The sequence below is a fragment of the Diceros bicornis genome, chromosome 10 (genome assembly GCF_020826845.1).
Source record: "Diceros bicornis minor isolate mBicDic1 chromosome 10, mDicBic1.mat.cur, whole genome shotgun sequence".
NCBI classification, from domain to species: Eukaryota; Metazoa; Chordata; class Mammalia; order Perissodactyla; family Rhinocerotidae; genus Diceros; species Diceros bicornis.
The window spans coordinates 7,712,634-7,735,189 of NC_080749.1; positions in this window are offsets into that span (position 1 = coordinate 7,712,634).

The following is a 22,556-nucleotide window of genomic DNA, read 5'->3' on the forward strand; positions in this document are numbered from 1 at the left end:
GATATAACACTCATAAATATCTATTCACCCAACATAGGAGTACCTAAATTTATGAAGCAATTATTAACAGACATAAAAGGGAAAATAGACAGTAACACAATAACAGTAGGGAATTTTAACAATCGACTTACACAAATGGATAGATCATCCAAAAAGAAGATCAATAAGGGAAGATTGGCCTTAAATGAAACACTAGACCAGATGGACTTAGTAGATATATACAGACCATTCCATCCAAAAACTGAAAAATACACATTTTTCTCAAATGAACATGGAACGTTTCCAGGATTGATCATATATTAAGCCACTAAACAATTTTTCATAAATTTAAGAAGATTGAAATAATACCAAGCAACTTTTCTGACCACAACGATATGAAACTAGAAAAGAACTACAGGAAGAAAATGTCATAAATATGTGGAGATTAAACAAAACGCTAGTGAACAATGATTGGGTCAATGAAAAAATCAAATGAGAAAAAAAAAACCTTGAGACAAATGAAAAGGAAATTATGACACGCCAGATTTTATGGAATATAGCAAAAATGGTTTGAAGAGGAAAGTTTATAGCAATACAGGCTTATCTCAACAAACAAGAAGAATCTCAAACAATCTGACAGTACACCTAAGGAACTGGAAAAAGAAGAACAAAGCCCAAAATCAGTTGAAGGAGGGAAATAATAAAAATCAGAGCAGAAATAAATGAAATAGACTAAAAACAAATAGAAAAAAATTAATGAAACCAAGAGCTGGTTCTTTGAAAAGATAAATAAAATTGACAAACTTTAAGCTCGATCGACTAAGAAAAAAAGAAAGAAGACTCAAATAAGTAAAATCAGAAATGAAAGAGGAGAAATTACAACAGACACCTCAGAAATACAAAAGATTTTAAGAAAATACTATGCAAAGCTATATGCCAACAAATTGGAAAATTTAGAGGAAATGAATAAATTCTTAGAATCATACAACCTTCCAAAACAGAATCAAGAAAAAATAGAGAATTTGAATAGACCAATCTCCAGTAAGGAGATCGAAACAGTAATCAAAAACCTCCCCAAAAATAAAAGTATAAGACGAGATGGCTTTCCTGGTGAATTCTACCAAAAATTCAAAGAAGACTTAATCCATATCTTTCTCAAACTCTTCCAAAAAATTGAAGAGGAGGGGAAGCTTCCTAATTCATTCTATGAAGCCAACATTACCCTGATACCAAAACCAGATAAGGACAACAGAAAAAAAAGAAAATTACAGGCCAATATCATTGATGAAAATCAATGCAACAATCCTCAACAAAATACTAGCAAATTGCATATAACATTACATTAAAAAGATCATACACCATGATCAAGTGGGATTTATTCCAGGGCTGCAAGGATGGTTCAACATCTGCAAATCAATCAATGTGATACACTACATTGATAAAATGTAGAATAAAAATCATGATGATCTCAATAGATGCAGAGAAAGCATTTGACAAGGTACAGCATCAGTGATATTTATGATAAAATCTCTGAACAAAATGAGTACAGAATTAAAGTGCCTCAACATAATAAAGGTCATATAAGACATTACCCACACCTAATATCATCCTCAATGATGAAAAGCTGAAAGCTATCCCTCTAAGAACAGGAACCAGAAAAGGATGCCCACTATCACCACTCCTATATTTTTTCTAAATTTTTTGTTTATTGCAGTAACGTTGGTTTATAACATTGTATAAATTTCAAATGTACATCATTATACTTCTGTTTCTGCATAGATTACATCATGTTCACCACCCAAATACTAATTACAACCCGTCATCGCGCACATGTGCCGAATTATCCCTTTCGCCCTCCTCCCTTCCTCCTTCCCCTCTGGTAACCACCAATCCAATCTCTAACTCTATGTGTTTGTTTATGGTCATTATCATCTACTACTTAATGAAGAAAATCATACGGTATTTGACCTTCTCCCTCTGACTTATTTCACTTTGCACCACTCCTATTTAACATAGTATTGGAAGTCCTAGCCAGAGCAATCAGACAAGAAAAAGAAATAAAAGGGATCCAAACTGGAAAGGAAGAAGTGAAACTGTCACTATTTGCAGATGACATGACTTTATATATAGAAAACCCTAAAGAATCCACCAAAAAATTTTTAGAAATAATGAATGAATAAAGTTTCAGGATACAAAATCAACATACAAAAATCAGTTGCATTTCTATACACTAACAACAAAGCAGCAGAAAGAGAAATTAAGAATACAATCTCATTTACAATTGCAACAAAAAGAATAAAAGACCTAAGAATAAACAACAAAAGAGGTGAAAGATCTGTACACTGAAAACTGTAAAACAACGCTGAAAGATACTGAAGAAGACACAACAAAGTGGAAAGATATTCCATGCTCTTGGATTGGAAGAATTAACATAGTTAAGATGTCCATACTTCCTAAAGCAATCTATGGATTCAATGCAATCCCTATCAAAGTTCCAATGACTCTTTTCACAAAAAATAGAACAAAGAATCCTAAAATTTATATGGATCAACAAAAGACTCCAAATAGCCAAGGCAATCCTGAGAAAAAAGAACAAAGCTGGAGGTATCACACTCCCTGATTTCAAAATATACTACAAAGCTATAGTAACAAAAACAGCATGGTACTGGCACAAAAACAGACACATAGATCAACAGAATAGTATTGAGATCCCAGAAAAAAATGTACACATCTATGGACAGCTAATTTTTGACAAGGGAGCCAAGGAAATACACTGGAGAAAAGAAAGTCTCTTCAACAAATGGTGTTGGGAAAACCGGACAGCCACATGCAAAAAAATGAAAGTAGACGATTATCTTACACCATACACAAAAATCAACTCAAAATGGATTAAAGACATGAATGTAAGACCTGAAACCATTAAACGTCTAGAAGAAAACATAGGCAGTACGCTCTTTGACATTGGTTTTAGCAACATATTTTCAAGTACCGTATCTGACTGGGCAAGGGAAACAATAGAAAAAATAAACAAATGGGACTACATCAGACTAAAAATCTTCTGCACTGCAATAAAAACCATCAACAAAATGAAAAGACAACTTCACAATTGGGAAAATATATTTGCAAACCATATATCTGATAAGGGGTTAATCTCCAAAATATATAAAGAACTCTTACCTCTCAACAACAAAAAAAACCAACAACCCAATTAAAAAATGGGCAAAAGATCTGAACAGACATTTCTCCAAAGAAGATATATAGATGGCCAATAGGTACATGAAAAGATGTTCAACATCATTAACTATCAAGGAAATGCAAATCAAAACTGCAATGAGATATCACCTCACTTCCATCAGAATGACTTTAATTAACAAGACAGGAAACAAGTGTTGGGGAGGATGTGGAGAGAAGGGAACTCTCATACACTGCTGCTGGGAGTGCAAACTGGTGCAGCCACTATGGAAAGCAGTGTGGAGATTCCTCAAAACATTAAGGATATATCTACCATACGATCCAGCTATTCCACTGCTGGGTATTTATCCAAAGAACATGAAAACACTAATGCATAAAGGTAGATGCACCCCTGTGCTCATTGCAGCATTATTCACAATAGCCAAGACTTGAAGCAACCTACGTGCTCATCATGAGAGGAATATATAAAGCAGATGTGGTACATATATATAATGGAATACTACTCAGCCATAAGAAATGATGAAATCCAGCCATTTGTGACAACATGGATGGACATTGAGGGTATTATGCAAAGTGAAATAAGTCAGAGGGAGAAGGTCAAATACTGTATGATTTCCCTCATTAAGTAGTAGATAATAACAACAACAAACACATAGAGACAGAGATTGGATTGGTGGTTACCAGAGGGCAAGGCGCGAGGGAGGAGTGCAAAAGGGATAATTAGGCACATGGGTGTAGTGATGGATTGTAATCAGTATTTGGGTGGTGAACATGATGCAATCTATGCAGAAATAGAAGTATAACGATGTACACCTCAAATATATACAATGTTACAATCCATTGTTCCCACAAAAAAAAAGGAAAAAAAAAAGATAGAATAAGCCCAAAGTAAAAAAAAAAAAAAAAAAATGGCTTTTGATTTACAACATTAGATATATGGGCGTAGTTTCTGGAGCCTCCATTTGATATTTCCTCATATAATTACTCTTAAATTTCAGAAAAAATTATAAAATAAAAATAATAAACCAAGCCAAACTTTCTATGTTTCTTTGAAAAATACTAATAAAATAGCAAACTCCTGACCCAGTTGATGAAAGAGCAATAGAAACAGCTAATTAGAGACAAAGAAAAGGAACTTACACACAAGTGCAAATAACATTACATATAAAAAGGAGACATACATTTAATTATACTTAATATTAAAAATAATAATAAAAAGACACAACTAATGTCAAAAATATACCAATACATTTGAAAACTCAAAAAAAGAAAAATTTCCTAAAAGTATGTAGTCTTTAAAACTTGCTCAAGGGAAAAAAATAATATGAATAGATCTATAAATATTAAAGATAATAAAATACTCCCCCAAGTAAGTCCATACTATTTTTTTCCAGTAACTTTATTGAGATTATAATGGTTTATAACATTGTGTAATTTTAGATGTAAATTATTGTTTATCAACTTCTGAGTAGACTTCATCGTGGTCACCCCAAGTAGTCTAACTATTGTCTGTCACCGCACATATGTGTCCCCTTACCCCATTCACTCACACCCAACACCCCTACCCCTCTGGCAACCACTAACATGTTCTCTTTATCCATGTATTTGTTATGTTCCACATATGAGTGAAATCGTACAGTGTTTATCTTTCTCTGTCTGGCTTATTTTACTTAACATCATACCCTCAAGTTCCATCCATGTTGTTGCAAATGGGATGATTTTGTCTTTTTCCTGGCTGAGCAGTATTCCATTGTATATATATATCACATCTTCTTTATCCAATCATCAGCTGAAGTCCATACTATTTTATAGGTGAGCTTTAAATATCAGATAATACCAATATTACTAGACCCATATTGCTATAAGATAACTAAAAATGAGGGTATTCTCTCAAAATCGTTTTCTAGATCTACTATAAATTTATACCAAACCACCTAAGTACTATATTTTCATATTATTTTCCCCCATGAATACAGATACAAACATTTCTAAACTATCAGCAAAATAAATCCAGTAATTTATATTGGAAGTATAAACATAGTTAAAATGTCCATATTACCACAAGCAATTTACAGATTTGATTCCATCCTAATTAGAATCCCAATGACATTCTTCACAGAAATAGAACAAAGAATCCTAAAATTTATATAGAACAACAAAAGACCCGGAATAGCTAAAGCAATCTTGAGAACAAAGAACAAAGCTGGAGGCATCACAATCCCTGACTTCAAAATATACTACAAAGCTATAGTAATCAAATCAGCAGTGGCATAAAAAGAGATACACAGATCAATGGAACAGAATTGAAAGTCCAGAAATAAAGCCACACATCTATGGACAGGTAATGTTTGACAAAGGACCCAAGAAGGTACAATGGAGAAAGGAAAGTCTCTTCAATATATGGTGTTGGGAAAACTCGACAGCCTCATGCAAAAGAATGAAAGTAGACCATTATCTTACACTATACACAAAAATTAACTCAAAATGCATTAAATACGTGAATGTAAGATCTGAAACCTTAAAACTCCTAGAAGAAAATATACGTGGTACACTGACATCAGTCTTGGCAGCATCTTTTCGAATACCATGCCTACACAGGCATGGGAAACAAAAGAAAAAATAAACAAATGGGACTACATCAGACCAAAAAGCTTCTGAAAGGCAAAAGAAACCAGAAACAAAATAAAAGACAACCCACCAAGTGGGAGAAAATATTTGCAAATCATATATCTGACAAGGGGTTAATTTCCAAAATATATAAAGAACTCATACTATTTAACAACAAAAAGCAAACAACCCAATCAAAAAAATGCACAGAGGCTTTGAACAGACATTTTTCCAAAGAAGATAAACAGATGGCCAACAGATACATGAAAAAAACATTCAAAATCACTAATCATTAAGGAAATGTAAATAAAAGCTACAATGAGATATCACCTTACATCTGTCAGAATGGCTATAATTAACAAGACACAAAATAACAAATGCTGGAGAGGATGTAGACAGAAGGGAACCCTCGTACACTGCTGGTGGGAATGCAAACTGGTATAGCCACAATGGAATACAGTATGGAGATTTCTCAAAAAATTAAAAATAGGGGGCCAACCCAGTGGCATAGTGTTTAAGTTCCCACACTCTTCTTCGGTGGCCCAGGGTTCACAAGTTCGGATCCTGGGCACAGACCTATACATCACTTATCAAGCCATGCTGTGGCAGGCATCCCACATATAAAGTAGAGGAAGATGGGCATGGATGTGAGCCCAGGGCCAATCATCTTTAGCAAAAAGAGGAGGACTGGCAACAGATGTTAGCTCCTGGCTAATCTTCCTCATCAAAAAAAAAAAAATTAAAAATAGATATACAATAAAATCCAGCTATCCCACTACTGGGGTTTATCCATAGAACACGAAATCAACAATTGAAAAAGACATATGCATCTCTATCTTCATCTCAGCATTATTCACAATAGCTAAGACATGGAAGCAACCCAAGAGCCCATCAATTGAAAAATGGATAAAGAAGATGTGGCATATATATACAATGGAATATTACTCAGTCATAAAAAAAGACAAAATCATCCCATTTGCAACAACATGGATGGACCTTGAGGGTAGTATGTTAAGCAAAGTAAGCCAGACAGTGAAAGACAAATGCTGCATGTTTTCACTCATATGTGGAAGATAAACAAACACATAGATAAAGGGAACATACTAGTGGTTACCAGAGTGGAAGGGGGTGCGGGGGGGTGGACAAAAGGGGTAAAGAGGCACATATGTATGGTTATGGATAAAAATTAGACTATTGGTGGTGAGGACGATGCAGTTATACAGAAACTGGTATATAATAACGTGCGCCTGAAATCTGACAATGTTATAAACCATTATGACCTCAGTAAAATAATTTTTAAAAATCCAGTAATTTATAAAATAATAATATCACATGATAAAGTCAAGTTCCCAGGAATTATGTAACGTTATAACGTCTGGTTATATTCTTTACTACATTACAAATTAAAAGAGAAAGTCGTGAGATTATCTGAATAATGGAGAAAACATATTTACTCCATTTCAGTATCCATTTGTTTTAAAACACTTAGAAAACTAGGAATAGTAGGAAACTTCTTTTACATGACAAAAATTGTCTGTAAAGCACATATCATGACTAATGGTAGAAGATTAGAAGACATTAGTGTAATTTCAGAAATAAGAATAATATGTTACTTATTACAGCTTCTATCAATATAGAAATGGAGGCTCTGACCATACCAGCAGACTAACAAATAAATAACAGGAAGAAAGTTTGGAAGAAAGAAACAAATCTGTCATTAATTGAATACAATCTGATTTTCCATACATAAGTACAGATGTTATAAAGGCAGGTGTATAAAGTTCAGCATATTTGCTAGATATAAGATCAATAAACAGAAATTAATTAAATATCTTTTCATCAATTTATAGAATATGTATTTTTTTTTTTTTTTGGTGAGGAGGATTAGTCCTGAACTAATATCTGTGGCCATCTTCCTCTATTTTGTATATGGGACACCGCCACAGCATGGCTTGACAAACGGTGCATATGTCCGCACCCAGGATCCGAACCTGAGAACCCCAGGCCACTGAAGTGGAATATGTGTACTTAAACACTATGCCACTGGGCTGGCCCCCCAAAACATGTACATTTAAGAGTCTTATATGTATAGTAGCCATAAAATGAAAGCACCTAGGAATAAATATAATAAAATCTATGCATGACCCTAATTGAAGAGAAAAATTAAAATGTGTAAATGTGTGTGTATATACATATATATGTATATATACTTATATTTTTCTTTATGAAAAGCCCAATATTTTAGATACGTAAATTATTCTTAAATGTATCTATACATTGAAAGGAGATTTAATTAAAAATTCTTCCAGAATGTCTCATCGAATTTGACAGTTTCTAAATTGTATAGAAAAAAGAAAGAATCAAGATTAGCTAAGGCAGCAGCATTATGCAGAATATCCAAAAACTAAAAACAAACCCACGTGTCCATCAACTGATGAATGGCTAAACAATATGTGATGCATCTATACAATGGACTATTATTTGGCAGTAAAAGTAATGAAGAAAGGATACATCCTACAACATGGATGAACCTTGAAAATATTACGCTAAATGAAAAAAGCCAGTCAAAAAGAACAGGTGTTACATTATTCCACTTACATGAAATGTCTAGAATAGACAAACCTATAGAGATGGAAAGTAAATTAGTGATTTCCTGTGGCTCTGTGGGTGGTGGGGAATGGCAAGTGATTGTTACTGGGTGCAGGGTTTCTTTATGGAGTGATAAAAATGTTCTAAACTTAGATTGCAGTAATGGTTATACAACTCTGTGAATATACTAAAAACCATTCTATTGTACACTTTAAATGGGTAAATTTTATATGATGTAAATTATGTCTCATAAAGATGTAGAAAATATATTAGCTACAACAATTTTGCAGAAGAACAAGTTATAATTATTATGATAGTATACCTTTGACACTGTGATTGACAAACAAACCATTGAAAAACAATAGAGAGGCAAGAGATGGACTGACGCACCCAGGAAAAATTGTTAAATGACTTAAAAATGGCTTTGTAACTCATTGAGAAGAAAGATGGAATATTCCACAAGTGATTCTTAAAAAAATATTGAATCCCTCACATGATATAAAAAAAATTAATTAAAGATACATTGAAAACCATGGAGGAAAGCAAAAGTTTAAGATTCTTTTTGAAGAAAATGTATAAAAATATATTTACTATCTTAGTGTAGGGAAGGAATTATTAACAGAAAAACAAAAAGCACAAGCCATGGACAAAAAGATTGATAATTTATCTATTAACATGTGTAAACTTCTGTGCATAAAAATATACCAGAAGTGACATGATACGCCATGGACTATAAGAAATTATTTGCAACAAATATGTTACATGATGGATCAGTATACAAAATGCTGTAATATTTGCAAACTGCAAGGAAGTAGGGACAAGATAAATAGTTTAATAGAGAAAAATTATGACTAGGTAATTAACAGAAGATGAAATTCTAACTAACAGTAAACTTATGAAAATTTGCTGAACCTCACAAGAGAATAGAGAGAACAAGTTAAAACCACAGTGAACCACCTCTAGCATTCCTATTCTGTTTTTCAAAGGGGAGTGGAGAACAGACAATGCTAGGTCTAGATGAGGTTGTCACTCAGTAGGAGTGCTTGTGTAATTCTCTTGTAAATGTGACTACGGATGTTAATGTATTATAATTTCTTTGAATAGCAATTTGGTTTTTCATACTAAAGTTGATCATTTACATATCTTGCAGTCTAGCAATTTCATTCCTAAATATATACCCTGGAGAATTTCTCATATATTTATAAAGAAGACATATATCTTAATTTCCATAATCCCATAACAGTGCTTTGAATGTGAATGTACATATCAAAATATATGTGCATGCATATATACACACACACACACTAACACAACTGTTTGCCCATCAGCAGAAGAATGGGTAAATTAATTGTGGTTTATTTGTAGAAGAGAACACTATAAATCACTGAATCTAGAAACACTGGAGTAACAAATGTCAACATGGAGAATACGACAAATCTATTGACTGAAAAAACACATGACAAAAATGCATACAGTAATTAATCACTTAAACACGCAAAAGACATAACATATAATATTCACATATATCTTGTTGTATATGTATATATTTATAATAAGATTATGTCCACATACATAGGAATAGTAAAATCAAATTCGAGATACTGGCCATCACTGGAAATGAGAACAACTGCAATTGACGCAACCAGGAAGGGAATCAGTTACCACAATTGGTTGGTAATATAATATTTTATTTATAAAGCTGGTGATGAGTCCGGAGTTTTATTTTATTCTTTATGTCTTTGATATATTTTAAATAATTTATAATAAGTTTTAAAAACTCAAACGAATTAGATATATAACATATACTACTAGTAATGGAAATTTAAGATTTATGTGACCTAATTCTCTTTACTCTATGTGTTCTTTCCAACGACACATTCTCCAAATTTTTGAAACTCTCAAATTGTCCTCTAGTGACTCTACAAATCACCCTGAAGTTATTCAATAGATTTGCTACGGCTACATGTCTTGTTAGGCGGTTAATTAGACCATGTCTTGTAGTGTCCAATCCCATGTGTTCAATAGAACAATATAAGAACTAACAGGCATGATAATGTCTTTTAAAATTAATTTTAATAAGAAACTATAAATAATATTTTGAAATAAATTTTAGAGTAAGCACACAGCTATGCTTATTGAATGAATTTTACTCAGGGCTAACTATAACAAATATAGAAATAATCAAATTGGAAATCAAAGTCAGCATCATGGCGACATAAGTTGGTCCTCCATTTTTTTCCTTCCTTTTAAGAACTACATTCAGCATCCATCTGTGAACAAAAATGCCTCTATGGGAGTTGTGGGATCAAGTACCATATGCCAAGGGTCTCAGGAGGAGTCTTGACCCCTGTACATCAGATAATATGCAGACAAACCTTGGTACAGGCTGTGGAATCAGGAAGAGCATATGAAACTGGCTTCAGCCCCTCTCAGTTGTGGCTGGAGAGCATTGACTTAAGCAGTTACTCACAGATGAGACAGCTTTCATAGAAGTCCAGGTTTCCAGAGGAGAGATTCTAGTACTCTGTTGGAGAAAAAGAAATACATATTCGGACTATAGAGAACATAAGATGAACTTTTCCAGCACTGTCCCAACCCAAAGGTGGCAAAAGTGTGGGTCTGAACTAATCTGCAGTGACCTCTCCTGTGGGAGAAAGGGAGAGTAGTGAGTGAGTGCTCAGATTCCCCAGCTGTGTGGGATGTTGCTCGAGAAAACTGTTTCTTTACCATAGCACTCAGAGTATTCAGGCAAGACCTCCATGACTGGCGAGAAGGAGGAGATTGGGAAAGAGGCAGATAAGAACATAAGAGGGCATTAAAAGGATATGTTTCCTGCTGATTGTATTCAGGACTCCAGCAGGAATCTCACCCATGAGCTGCTGGGAAAACCTCATGTGAGGATCCCCTCAACTGGTCACAGGCACCCCCAACACCCCAAGTGCCAAACTCACACTCACCCCTCACTATGCTGCCAGATCCTGTGTTCTCTTTCAAGCGCAGTGGTGAGAGTAAGCTTTGGTAGACAGGAATGGACACAGAAAACAGGCCAGGGTCTAGGGCAAGGGAGAAACCATAAATTTGACTGCAGCACCATCTTCCAGAAAACATAAAAGAGGTTTCCAGCAGCTGACCTGGTGAACTATAAAATCCAGAGAAGACATCCAAGCTTAAGAATTCTGCCACAAGACGGAGCAAGGAGCATGGAGCAGGTGTATCAACACAAAGTCAGAGAAAGCCTCAGATTAAAGTGGGACCCATAAAATCTATCTCCCACCTGAAGGTAAAGACTGGAGGAGATGAGAGGTACTTCAAATGTGAAAACAGCAATGTAAATCTCCAAGAAACATGAAGAATCAAGAAAACATGGTATGACCAAAAGATAACAATAATCCTCCAGCAACCAAACCCAAATACATGAAATCTGTGATTTACCAAAGAAAGAATTCAAAATAGCTATCTTGAGTAAACTAAATGAGCTACAAGGAAACACAGGAAGACAATTCAAGAAAATCAGGAAAAAAATACATGAAAAAAATCAGAAATTTAACAAGAGATAGAAATCATATAAAAGAACCAAACTGAAATTCTAGACCTGAAGAATTTAATGACTGAAATGAAAAAATGCATCATAGAACATCAAAATAAAAATAGACCAAACAGAAGACAAAATCAATGAGTTAGACGATAGAAACTTTGAAATAACTTAGTAAGAGGAGAACAAAGAAAAGTGAAGGAAAAGAATGAAGAAAAACTTTGTGCTTATGGGACACCATTAAAAGAACAAATAGAATAATTAGAGTTCCGTAAGGAGAAAAGAGAGAGAAGGGGGCAGAAAGTTAGGTAAGGAAATAATTGCTGAGAACTTCTCAAACCTGGAGAGAGACTTGGACATCCAAGTTCATGAAATTATTAGATCATTTCATTATTTCAATCCAAAATGATCATCTCTAAGACAAACTATAATAAAATTTTAAAAATCAAATATAAAGAAATAATCCTAAAACCAGCAAGAGAAAAAAAGATTGCAACCCTCAAAGGAACACCCATTAGACTATAAGCAGATTTCTCAGCACAAGGGCCAGGAGAGTACAGTGACATATTCAAAGCGCTGGAAGTAAAAAATCGCCAGCCAAGAATACTCTGTCTGGCAAAGTTATCCTTCAGATATGAAGGAGAAATACTTTCCCAGACAAACAAAAGCTAAGGGAGCTCATCACAACTAGACCTGCCTTACGAGAAATGCAGAAAGGAGTTCTTCAAGCTGAAACGAAAAGATGCTAATTAGCAATGTGAAAACATACAAAAATATACAAAACACTGGTAAAAGTAAAAAATAAATAGTCAAATTTAGAAAGTTCTAATTATATAATAGGATGGTGTATTGAACACTTAACTATAGTATAAATGTTAAAGGAAAAGAGTATTAAAAATAATTGTAGCTACTATATTTTGGTAATGAATATGCAATATAAAAAGAAGTAAATTGTGACATCATAAACATAAAAGAGGGAAGTAAAAGGGTAAAGTGTTTGTATGCAATCAAAGTTAAGTTTCTTTCAGCACAAACTGGACTGTTATATTTATAACATCTTTTATGTAATCCTGGTGGTAATCATAAAGCAAAAACCTATAGCAGATTCAAAAAAAATAAAGAGAATAATAGCATACCACCATGGAAAATCACCAATTCACCAATATAGGTAGAAGGAAAGGAAAAAGGAGCAACAGAACTACAAAACAGCCACAAAGTAATTTTTAAGATGACATTAGTAAACCCTATATATCAATAATTATTCTAAATGTAAGTACATTAAGTTCTTTGATCAAAGATGCAGTGGCTAGATGATAAAATAAAAATAAAAATCCAACTCTATTCTGCCTACAAGAGACTGACTTCAGCTTGAAGAACAACATACGGTTAAAGTGAAGAGATGGACAAAAATATTCCATGCAAGTGGAAACCAAAAGAAAGCATAGGTAACTTATGTCTTATATCTGACAAAATATACTTTAACCCTAAAAAACAGACAATCATATTATCATTATAATGATAATGGGGTCAACTCATCAAGAAGATATACCAATTGTAAATACGTATGCACCTAACATCAGAGCACCTGAATATATTAAGCAAATTTACCAACAGAGCTGAAGGGAGAAATAGACAACAATAAAATAACAGTAGGAGAATTCAATAGCCCAATTTTAGCAATGGATAGATCATCCAGACAGAAAATCAATGAATAAATTTTACATTGGAACCCTATTTTATACCAATTGGACCTAACAAATACACATAGAACATTCCATACAACAGGAACGTAATACATATTTTTCTCAAGTGTGCATAGAACATTTTCCATCATAGGTCATATAAATGGCCATGAAACAAGTCTTAACAAATTTAAGAAAATTGAAATCATACCAAGTATCTTATCTAAACACAATGGTAAGAAACTAGAAGTCAACAACAAGAAGAATGCTGGAAATATCCAAACAAGTGGAAAATAAACAACACATTCCTGAACAACCAATGAGTCAAAAAATAAATCAAAAGGAAAATCAAAAAATATTTCAAAGCAAATGAAAATGGAAACAAAGCATATCAAAACCTATGGGATGCTGAAAAAGCAGTTCTAAGAGGGAAATTTACAGTGATAAATGCATATATTAGAAAAAAGAAAGATCAAATAAAAAAACTACAATTAATACTAAGGGAACTAGAAAAAGAAGAACAAATTAAGCCCTAAGGTAGCCGAAGGAAGGAAATAACAAAGGTCAGAATGGAAAAAAAAAGAAATAGAATCAGAAAAATAATAAAAAAGATCAACAAAACTAAGATCTGGTTTATTTAAAAGATAAATAAAAGTTAGTTAGACTAACGCAGAAATAAGAGAGAAGACTCAAATAAAATCAGAAATGGAAGAGAAGAAATTACAACTGATATCACAGAAATACATAGCATCATAAGAGAATACTATGAACAATTATATGTTAACAAATAAGATAGTCTAGACGTAATGGATAAATTCCTAGATACATACAACCTACCAAGACTGAATCATGAACAAATAGAAAATTTGAACATATCATTAAGTAAGGAGATTCAATCAGTAATCAAAGATCTCCTAAATCAGAAAAGTCCAGGACTAATGGTTTCACTGGTGAATTCTACCAAACATTTAAAGGAGGTATAGTGCCAATCCTTCTCAGACTCTTCCCAAAAATTGAAGAGGAAGGAACACTCCAAATCTCAATTTATAAAACCTGCACTTCTCTGATACCAAAGCCGGATAAAGACACTACAAGAAAAGAAAACTATAGACCAATATCCCAGATAAACATAGATGCAAAATTCTCAATAAAATATTAGCAACCTGAATTCAACAGCACACTAAAATGATCATACACTATGATCAAGTGGGATTTAACCTTGGAATGCAAGGATGTTTCAACATATGCAAATCAATTAAGGTGATACAGTAATAGAATGAATGATAAAATCCATATGATCATCTCAATAGATGTAGAAAAAACATATGACAAGAGTCAACATTCTTACATTATAAAAAACCCTTAACAGATTGGGTATAGAAGGAATACGCCTCAACATAATAAAGGCCATCTACCACATACCCACAGCTAACAACGTATGCGACAATGAAAGTTTGAAAGCATTTCCTCAAGAGTCTGGAAGAAGACAAGTGTGCCCACTCTTACCACTCTTATTCAAAATAGTACTGGAAATCGTAGCTAGAGGAATCAGGCAAAATAAAGAAATAAAAGACATTCAAATTAGAAAGAAAGAAGTAAAATTTTCATTATATGCAGATGATATGATCTTTTATAGAGAAAATCCTAAAAATTGAACAAAAATCTGATGGAACTAGTCAATGAATTCAATAAAATTGCAGGATATAAAATCAATATGCAGAAATCAGTTGAATTTTATACAATAACAACAAAATATATGAAAAATAAAGCAATCTCATTCATAATAACATTAGAAACAATAAAATACTTAGGAGTAAATTTAACCAAGAGAATAACCTGCACACCGAAAACTACAAGATTTTGATGAAAGAAATTGAAGACGACACAAACAAATGGACAGAGATCCCATGTTCATGAATCAGAAGGACTAGTACTGTTAAAATGTCCATACTAGCAATATCCATCCATAAATTCAATGCAGTTCCTTTCAAAATTTTAGTGACATTTTCAGAGAAATAGAAAAAACAATCCTAAAATTTGTGTGAAACCACAAAAGACCCTGAAGAGCCAAGGCAATCCTGAAAAAGAAGAATAAAGCATGAGACATCACACATCCTGATTTCATTCTATGCTACAAAGCTATAGCAATCAAAACAGTATGATACTAGCATAAAAATAGACACATAGACCAATAAAGTGGAAAAAAGAGCCCACAAATAATCTCACACATATATATTCAACAAATATTTGACAAGGAAGTCAAGAATACTCAAAGGGGAAAGAATAGTCTCTTCAATAAATGGTGTTAGAATAACAAGAAAGCCACTTCCAAAAGAATGAAACTGGACCACTATCTTATCCCACACACAAAAATCAACTCAAAATGGATTAAAGACTTGAATGTAAAATCTGAAACCATAAAACTCCTAGAAGAAAATAGAAGGGGTTCTAATATAATACAACATAATATAATATAATATTATATTATATAATACAATGCAACACAATGTAATACAATGCGACACAATGTGATACAATGTAACAAAATGTAATACAATGTAATGCGATGTTATACAATATAACATAATTGATATGATATATTAGCTCTTTGACTTCAGTCTTGGCAATGATTTTTTGGGATTTGACACGAAAAGCAAAGGCAACAAAAGCAAAAATAAGCAAGTGGACTACATCAAACTAAAAAGCTCTGCACATTAAACAAAACCATCAACAAAACAGCAACAATCCACAGAATGGAAGAAAATATTTGCAAATTATATATTTGATCAGGGTTTAATATCTAAAATATTTAAAGAACTTCTACAACTCAATAACAAATAAGCAATCCAATTAAAAAATGGGCAAAGGACTTGAACAGACATTTTTCCAAAGAAGATATACAAATAATCAACAGATACATGAAAAGATACACAACATCACTAATCATCAGGGAAATACAAATCAAAACCACAATGAGATATCACCCTAAATCTGTTAGAATGCCTGTTACTAAAAAGACAAGAACTAACAAGTATTGTCAAGGGTGTGGAGAAAAGAGAACCCTTGTACACTGTTGGTGGGCATGTAAATTGGTGCAGCCACTACGGAAAATGGTATAAAGTTTCCTCAAAAAGTTAAAAATAGAACTACCATATGATCCAGAAATCCCACATGTGGGTATATATCTAAATGAAAAGAAAACAGGATATCAAAGAGATATCTGCACTCCATGTTTATAGCAGCATTATTTGCAATAGCAAGATATGGAAACAACCTAAGTGTCTATCTACAGATGAACAAATCAAGAAAATGTGATATATAATGGAATGTTATTCAGCCATAAAAAAGAAGGAAATCCTGCCATTTGCAACAACATGGATGGACCTTGAGGGCATTATGCTGAGTGAGATAAGTCATACAGAAAAAGACAAAATTATACGATGTCACTTTTATATGGAATCTAAAAAAAGCTAAACCTGTAGAAACAGACAGTAAAATGGTGGTTACCAGGGCCCGGAAGATGTGGGAATTGGGGAGATATTGGTCAAAGTGTACAAACTTGCAGTTAGAAGATGAATAAATTCTGGAGATCGAATGCACAGCCTTGTGATTATAGTCAATAACATTGTATTATATAGTCCAAAGTTGCTAAGAGATTAAATCTTAACTGTTCTTACCACCAAAAGAAATGATAATTACATGATGTGCTGGAAGTGTAAGCTAATGCTATAGTGGTGATCCTGTTGAAATATATGAATGTATCAAATCAATATGTTGTATACCTTAAACTTATACAATATTATATATCACTGATATCTCAATGAAAAAAAGAAAAAGTAACATTTGATATGCTCTGAGACAGCAATGTTAATTTCTATAAAATGCAGATGGGGTACAATACCATTATATGTCGATTGAATCTGTGCTGAGTGTTGATTAAATGGTTCAGAGTCCGTGTCTTTGAAGAAGGGTCACTGTAAATACGCCTTAAGATGACAAGATGTCATAAAGCTGGAAGAACCAAGAGAAGAATGTCAAGTGACCCCTAAAGTCCAAACCAGTACATTCAAGCTGAGAAGGTGAAGTGTAACACGAAAAGGTAAAAGATCTGCTCGTTGAAAACTGACAGAAAGAGTTCCACTCTATACTATTCAGCAAATAAAGCAGTAAATAGAAATGGAAGGTGGGAGGAAAAGTGTGTGTGCATGTTTCATTATGTATATTAAAATATACTTTAAAATCCCTTTATAATAGCATTACAATGTCTTAAAAGATCTTAAAAGTCTTATGTATTGTAAAATATGTCTAGACATACAAGTAAGGTTTTGTTTTGTTTTGTTTTTGTTTTTCTTTTATAATCTGTGGGGAAGGAAACTAAGGCTAGAAAACAGGGATGTGGGAAGGACAATTTTAACTCAATAATAATCTATTATAATTTCTAATTTTGAATGCTGTGAATGTATTGTCTATTCAGAAATTAAATTAAAGAATGTAACACTGGAAAAACAAAAAAGAAAAGAAAATCAAAGTCCAACTATTAACAAAATTTAAGTTCCCAAGCTCTGAACTACAGGGATAGTTAATTTCATGCATAATTAAACAAAATTTTCTATGAGAAAAAAAATCATAGTTAAACAACTAATTACAAGACTAATGATGTTTCCCTAACCATTAAGTATTCTTTTCTTATTTATTCTTCCCTGTCCTATTATTATCACAAGGAGTATCCATTAAGAGATGAGTTTTGAGAGGGTACTTAGGCCTTTGAGACTTGAAGGAAATTCTGTAAGACAATAATGCATTTAGACATCTTATTTACTCACTCATTCATTCATTAAATGCTTGCTTGATCACCTACTACATGTTGGGGTAGAAAATAATCATCCCTTACGGACCTTCAAATCCAGCAGATTATAGAGACAAATGGTAATACACGCACATACACATACCCATACAAACTGTAGGTTCAAAATAATTTCTAGTCTAGAAAGATGTGCATGTGTGGTAATTAGTGGCTTTCAGAAAGTGATGTTTAGAGTAAATAATTCCTGAAATAATATAATACCTTACAAGTGTTCAGGGATCTATAAAGAGATGGGTATGATTGTTTTTTGTAACTTATATTGGCAAAGACATTTTTGAAAACAAGTCTATGGGCTCCATGATGCACTAACCATTCTCTAACAGTAAATAGGGACAGCATGATGGCAGACTATGTCTCTACACAGAAAGAAAGGAACAAAAAGTGTTCTTTCCGTTGTCTTTTACCCAAATTCTTCATCATTGTGCAGAAATTACTCTCACTGGAGTATCTGAAGGAACTCATCCACTACACTTGAGTTCAGAAGACAGAAAACTCAGAGGTGCCTGGGGTAGACACAAAAGACTGATGGGGAAGAATTTGGAGATGGAAAAGAATTTTAGAGGAGAATAGGATAGGAAAAGGTGACAGAAAGCATTTTTCTGATTAACAATTTTTTCTCCTTATGTAGAAGCTGCTGATCTTAACCAACCTCAAGTAATATAGCTATTTAATTTTTAAGAAGTCGTGCTATCCAAGCAGGTGCTAGAAGTCAAGCAAACAAATAAATTTAATATTCAAGAGTGAGGCTATGTTTTACCTTTCCTACAGTGTTACATAATTAAGATTGGAGTTGAGATAAGAATAAAAGATAAGCAAACATATTGCTTTTGTTATTGTCCATTTAAGAGGCAAACTGTTGCATGAGTGATTCTTCAAAATTAATCTACATTGAGTTGCAACATTGTTTAAAGAATACCGTCTGGGATTTATATAAAAACCTTCTCCAAGGAGCTAAAGGAGTTTTATGAATGTTATATAATTAGTCTTCTTAACAGATCTGTGTAGAAGAGGGCTGGAGCCAGTGACCCCATCATCACAGATGAGAAAGTGTGGATATGAAATTCTAACTAGCATCACTTAGCAAAGCAGTAGCTATGGCTACATAGAGATGCTCCCCATCTCTACCAAAGGTCCTTTCTTTCATGCCAGGTATTATCAGCTTGTCAGGTGGAGGTATGAACACAAGCCTTGCAAACAGAGATATCTGGTTTGAAATCCCAGCTTTATTAGTCATTAAACTGTGTGATCTTGGATACATCAGAAGATCTTTCTAAAGCTTAGTTTCTTCACCTGTAAAATAAAAACAGCCAGAACAGTGTGATTTTAAAGATTTAAATAATACATATAAAGCTCCAAGCACTGTAACTTACAAAGTAAGTGCTCAACCAGTGTTAGTTCCCTTAACTACAAAATGTTAATGCTCAAATACCATATTCAATACCAATGCCAGAACCAATATTTATATAGCATGGTATGTTGCCTTAAATGGATTAGTCTGCATCCTATTCCTCCAACAGAGCCTTGACCAACTTTTGGACCCCTCCTCAGTCTGCAGCACACAAGGCCCTAAGGCTTCCTCTATCCCTCCATGGGTATGCTGCAGGCTCACACACCTCATCTGCTCTCCTAACTCTACAGCTTTCCCACTTTTCTTCCTGCCTTACCTGCAACGTATATTCTTCATTTTGTGTTTCATTTCTACAGGGCTTTTCTAAGTGATTTTTTCATAAACTCATTTATTTTGAGTTGTTAATGGTTTGAACAGACCATCTTTGAAAGTCTCTTTCAGTGGTTTTGTATACATGAAGTAACTGGCCAAGAGATGAATACTGTAGTTTCACACATTGCAAGGAATTAAGGGAAGAACCATGTTCTATGCTGCTTCATAAGCCATGTGAGTGGGTGGGAGAGGGGCTCAAATACCTACTCAAGTTGCCAAGCAATTTATAGTCATCTTCTGTAATTAGGAGCACTAATTCTGCCTGTTATATCAGTGTGTTTTATAATAGTATTTGCTCTCATTCTCGAAAGTATGCCATTTGAGTCAATTAATTATACGGTAAACTTTTATCTGCATTTATGCACAACCACGCGTGTAAGCAAGGTAATTTTTAAAATGATGACAGCAATTCAGAAAAATTAAGTAATTTTGTTCTAAATCACACACATAATAAATGCTAAAGCCAGTATGCAAAATTTAAAGCACATTGCTTAGTGTATGGCACATAGTACAGATTATTTCTTTTATTTTTTGCTGAGGAAAATTCACCCTGAGCTAATATCTGTGCCACTCTTCCTTTATTTTGGATGTGGGTCGCTGCCACAGCCTGGCTGCTGATGAGTGGTGTAGGTCCACACCTGGGAAGCAAACCCAGGCCACCAAAGTAGAGAGCACTGAAATTAACCAGTAGGCCACAGGGCTGGCCCAATTTTTTTTTTTTTTAATAAACTGATGGACAAGATCCTTGGTCCTCCCTCATACAAAACAATACCACATTGCATCATCAAGAGGGATTAAGTTTTCTGCAGTAACAAACAATCACAAAAGTTTTATTTCTCAATCACATTTCATACCCATCATTTGTTGAGGGGAGAGGGATGAAGTCTGTAATTATATTGGAATTTTTATTGGATTGTTTTGAATCCATAAGTCAATTTGTGATAGATAAATTTAAAATACATCCTTTTTAGATTCATCTATAGTTATGTAATATTTTTGATGCTATAGTTGTCTTTAAAAATATTATTTGATTTTTGTCTATTTTTATCTAGAAAAATTGCTAAAGTCACCAATTTAAATAATTTGTCTTGAGAGGAGGGTTCAAGATGATGGTATAGGAAGAAGCTGAACTCACCTCCTCCCACAGACACACTAAATCTATCTTACATATAAAGCAATTCCTCCTGAAGTAGAACTGAGGGCTGATTGAATAGCTTCTGCACAATAGATGATAGGGGGACCTCATAGAGATGAGTAGGAGAAACAGAGACACAGTATCAATGGGAATCCTGCCCCTAACAGGGTAACCTGAAGCAGGAAGAGATATCACTGAGGGGCCTGCACATAGGCTTACCTGCCCTGAGGCACAGTAAAAAAAACAGTGATTAAAAGGGCACATAGATTATATGGGAAGAAAATCCATTTGTTAACCCTAGAGCATCTGCCAAACAAATGGAGAACTGCTGTAACTCTCTCCAGGGTCAGAAGCACCAGTAAAAGCCATTTTTTGCATTATCTGTCCACCTTGATAATGTGAGAGGGAGCATGGTCTAGATGCTCCCATGGCCTGCTAGGGACACTCTAGCATGTCCTGGGCCCCTGGCCCACACCAGCTCCAGCTGTTCTGCCAAGGCGTCTCTGGTGCAGCATGCCCTGGTACTCCCTGGCTCATGCCTACTCCAGCACCTGTCATCTTGCCAAGGTAGTCCCAGTGTGGCATGCCCCGGTAACTCCTACCCCACACCTGCTCCCACTTCAGCCATCCCACCAAGGCGGCCCCCTCAGAGTGTTTCCCAGGACTTCCTGGTCCATGTTTGCTTCAGCTCCAGCTGTCCTGCCAAGGCAGCTTGGACATGGTGCACCCCAGGAATCCTTCAGCTCAAGTTCACTCCAGTTCCAGCCAGCCTTCCAAAGCCACCCAGCACACACAGTCTGCACAAGGGATACTCCTACACAAGGCCAATCCTTCAAGACTGGGAGAGGTAACAGTTTTGTTTAATTTGTTGGAAAAAACACAGAAAATCAAACATAATAATGAGACAGAGGAATATGTTCTAAATGAAAGAATAAGATATAAATTCCAGAAAAAAATCCTAATAAAATGAAGATAAATAATTTATCTAATAAAGAGTTCCAAATAATGGTCATAAAAATGCTCACTGAACTAAGGAGAAGAATGGAAAAACACAGTGAGAACTTCAACGAAGAGCTGGAAAATGTACAAAAGAACTAATCAGAGCTAAAGAATACAACAACTGAACTGAAAAATACACTAAAGGGAATCAACAGCAGATTAGATGATACAGAAGAACAAATCAGTGATCTGGAAGACAAAATAATGGAAATCACCCAATCAGAAGAGCAAAAAGAAAAAAAAGAATTAATAAAATG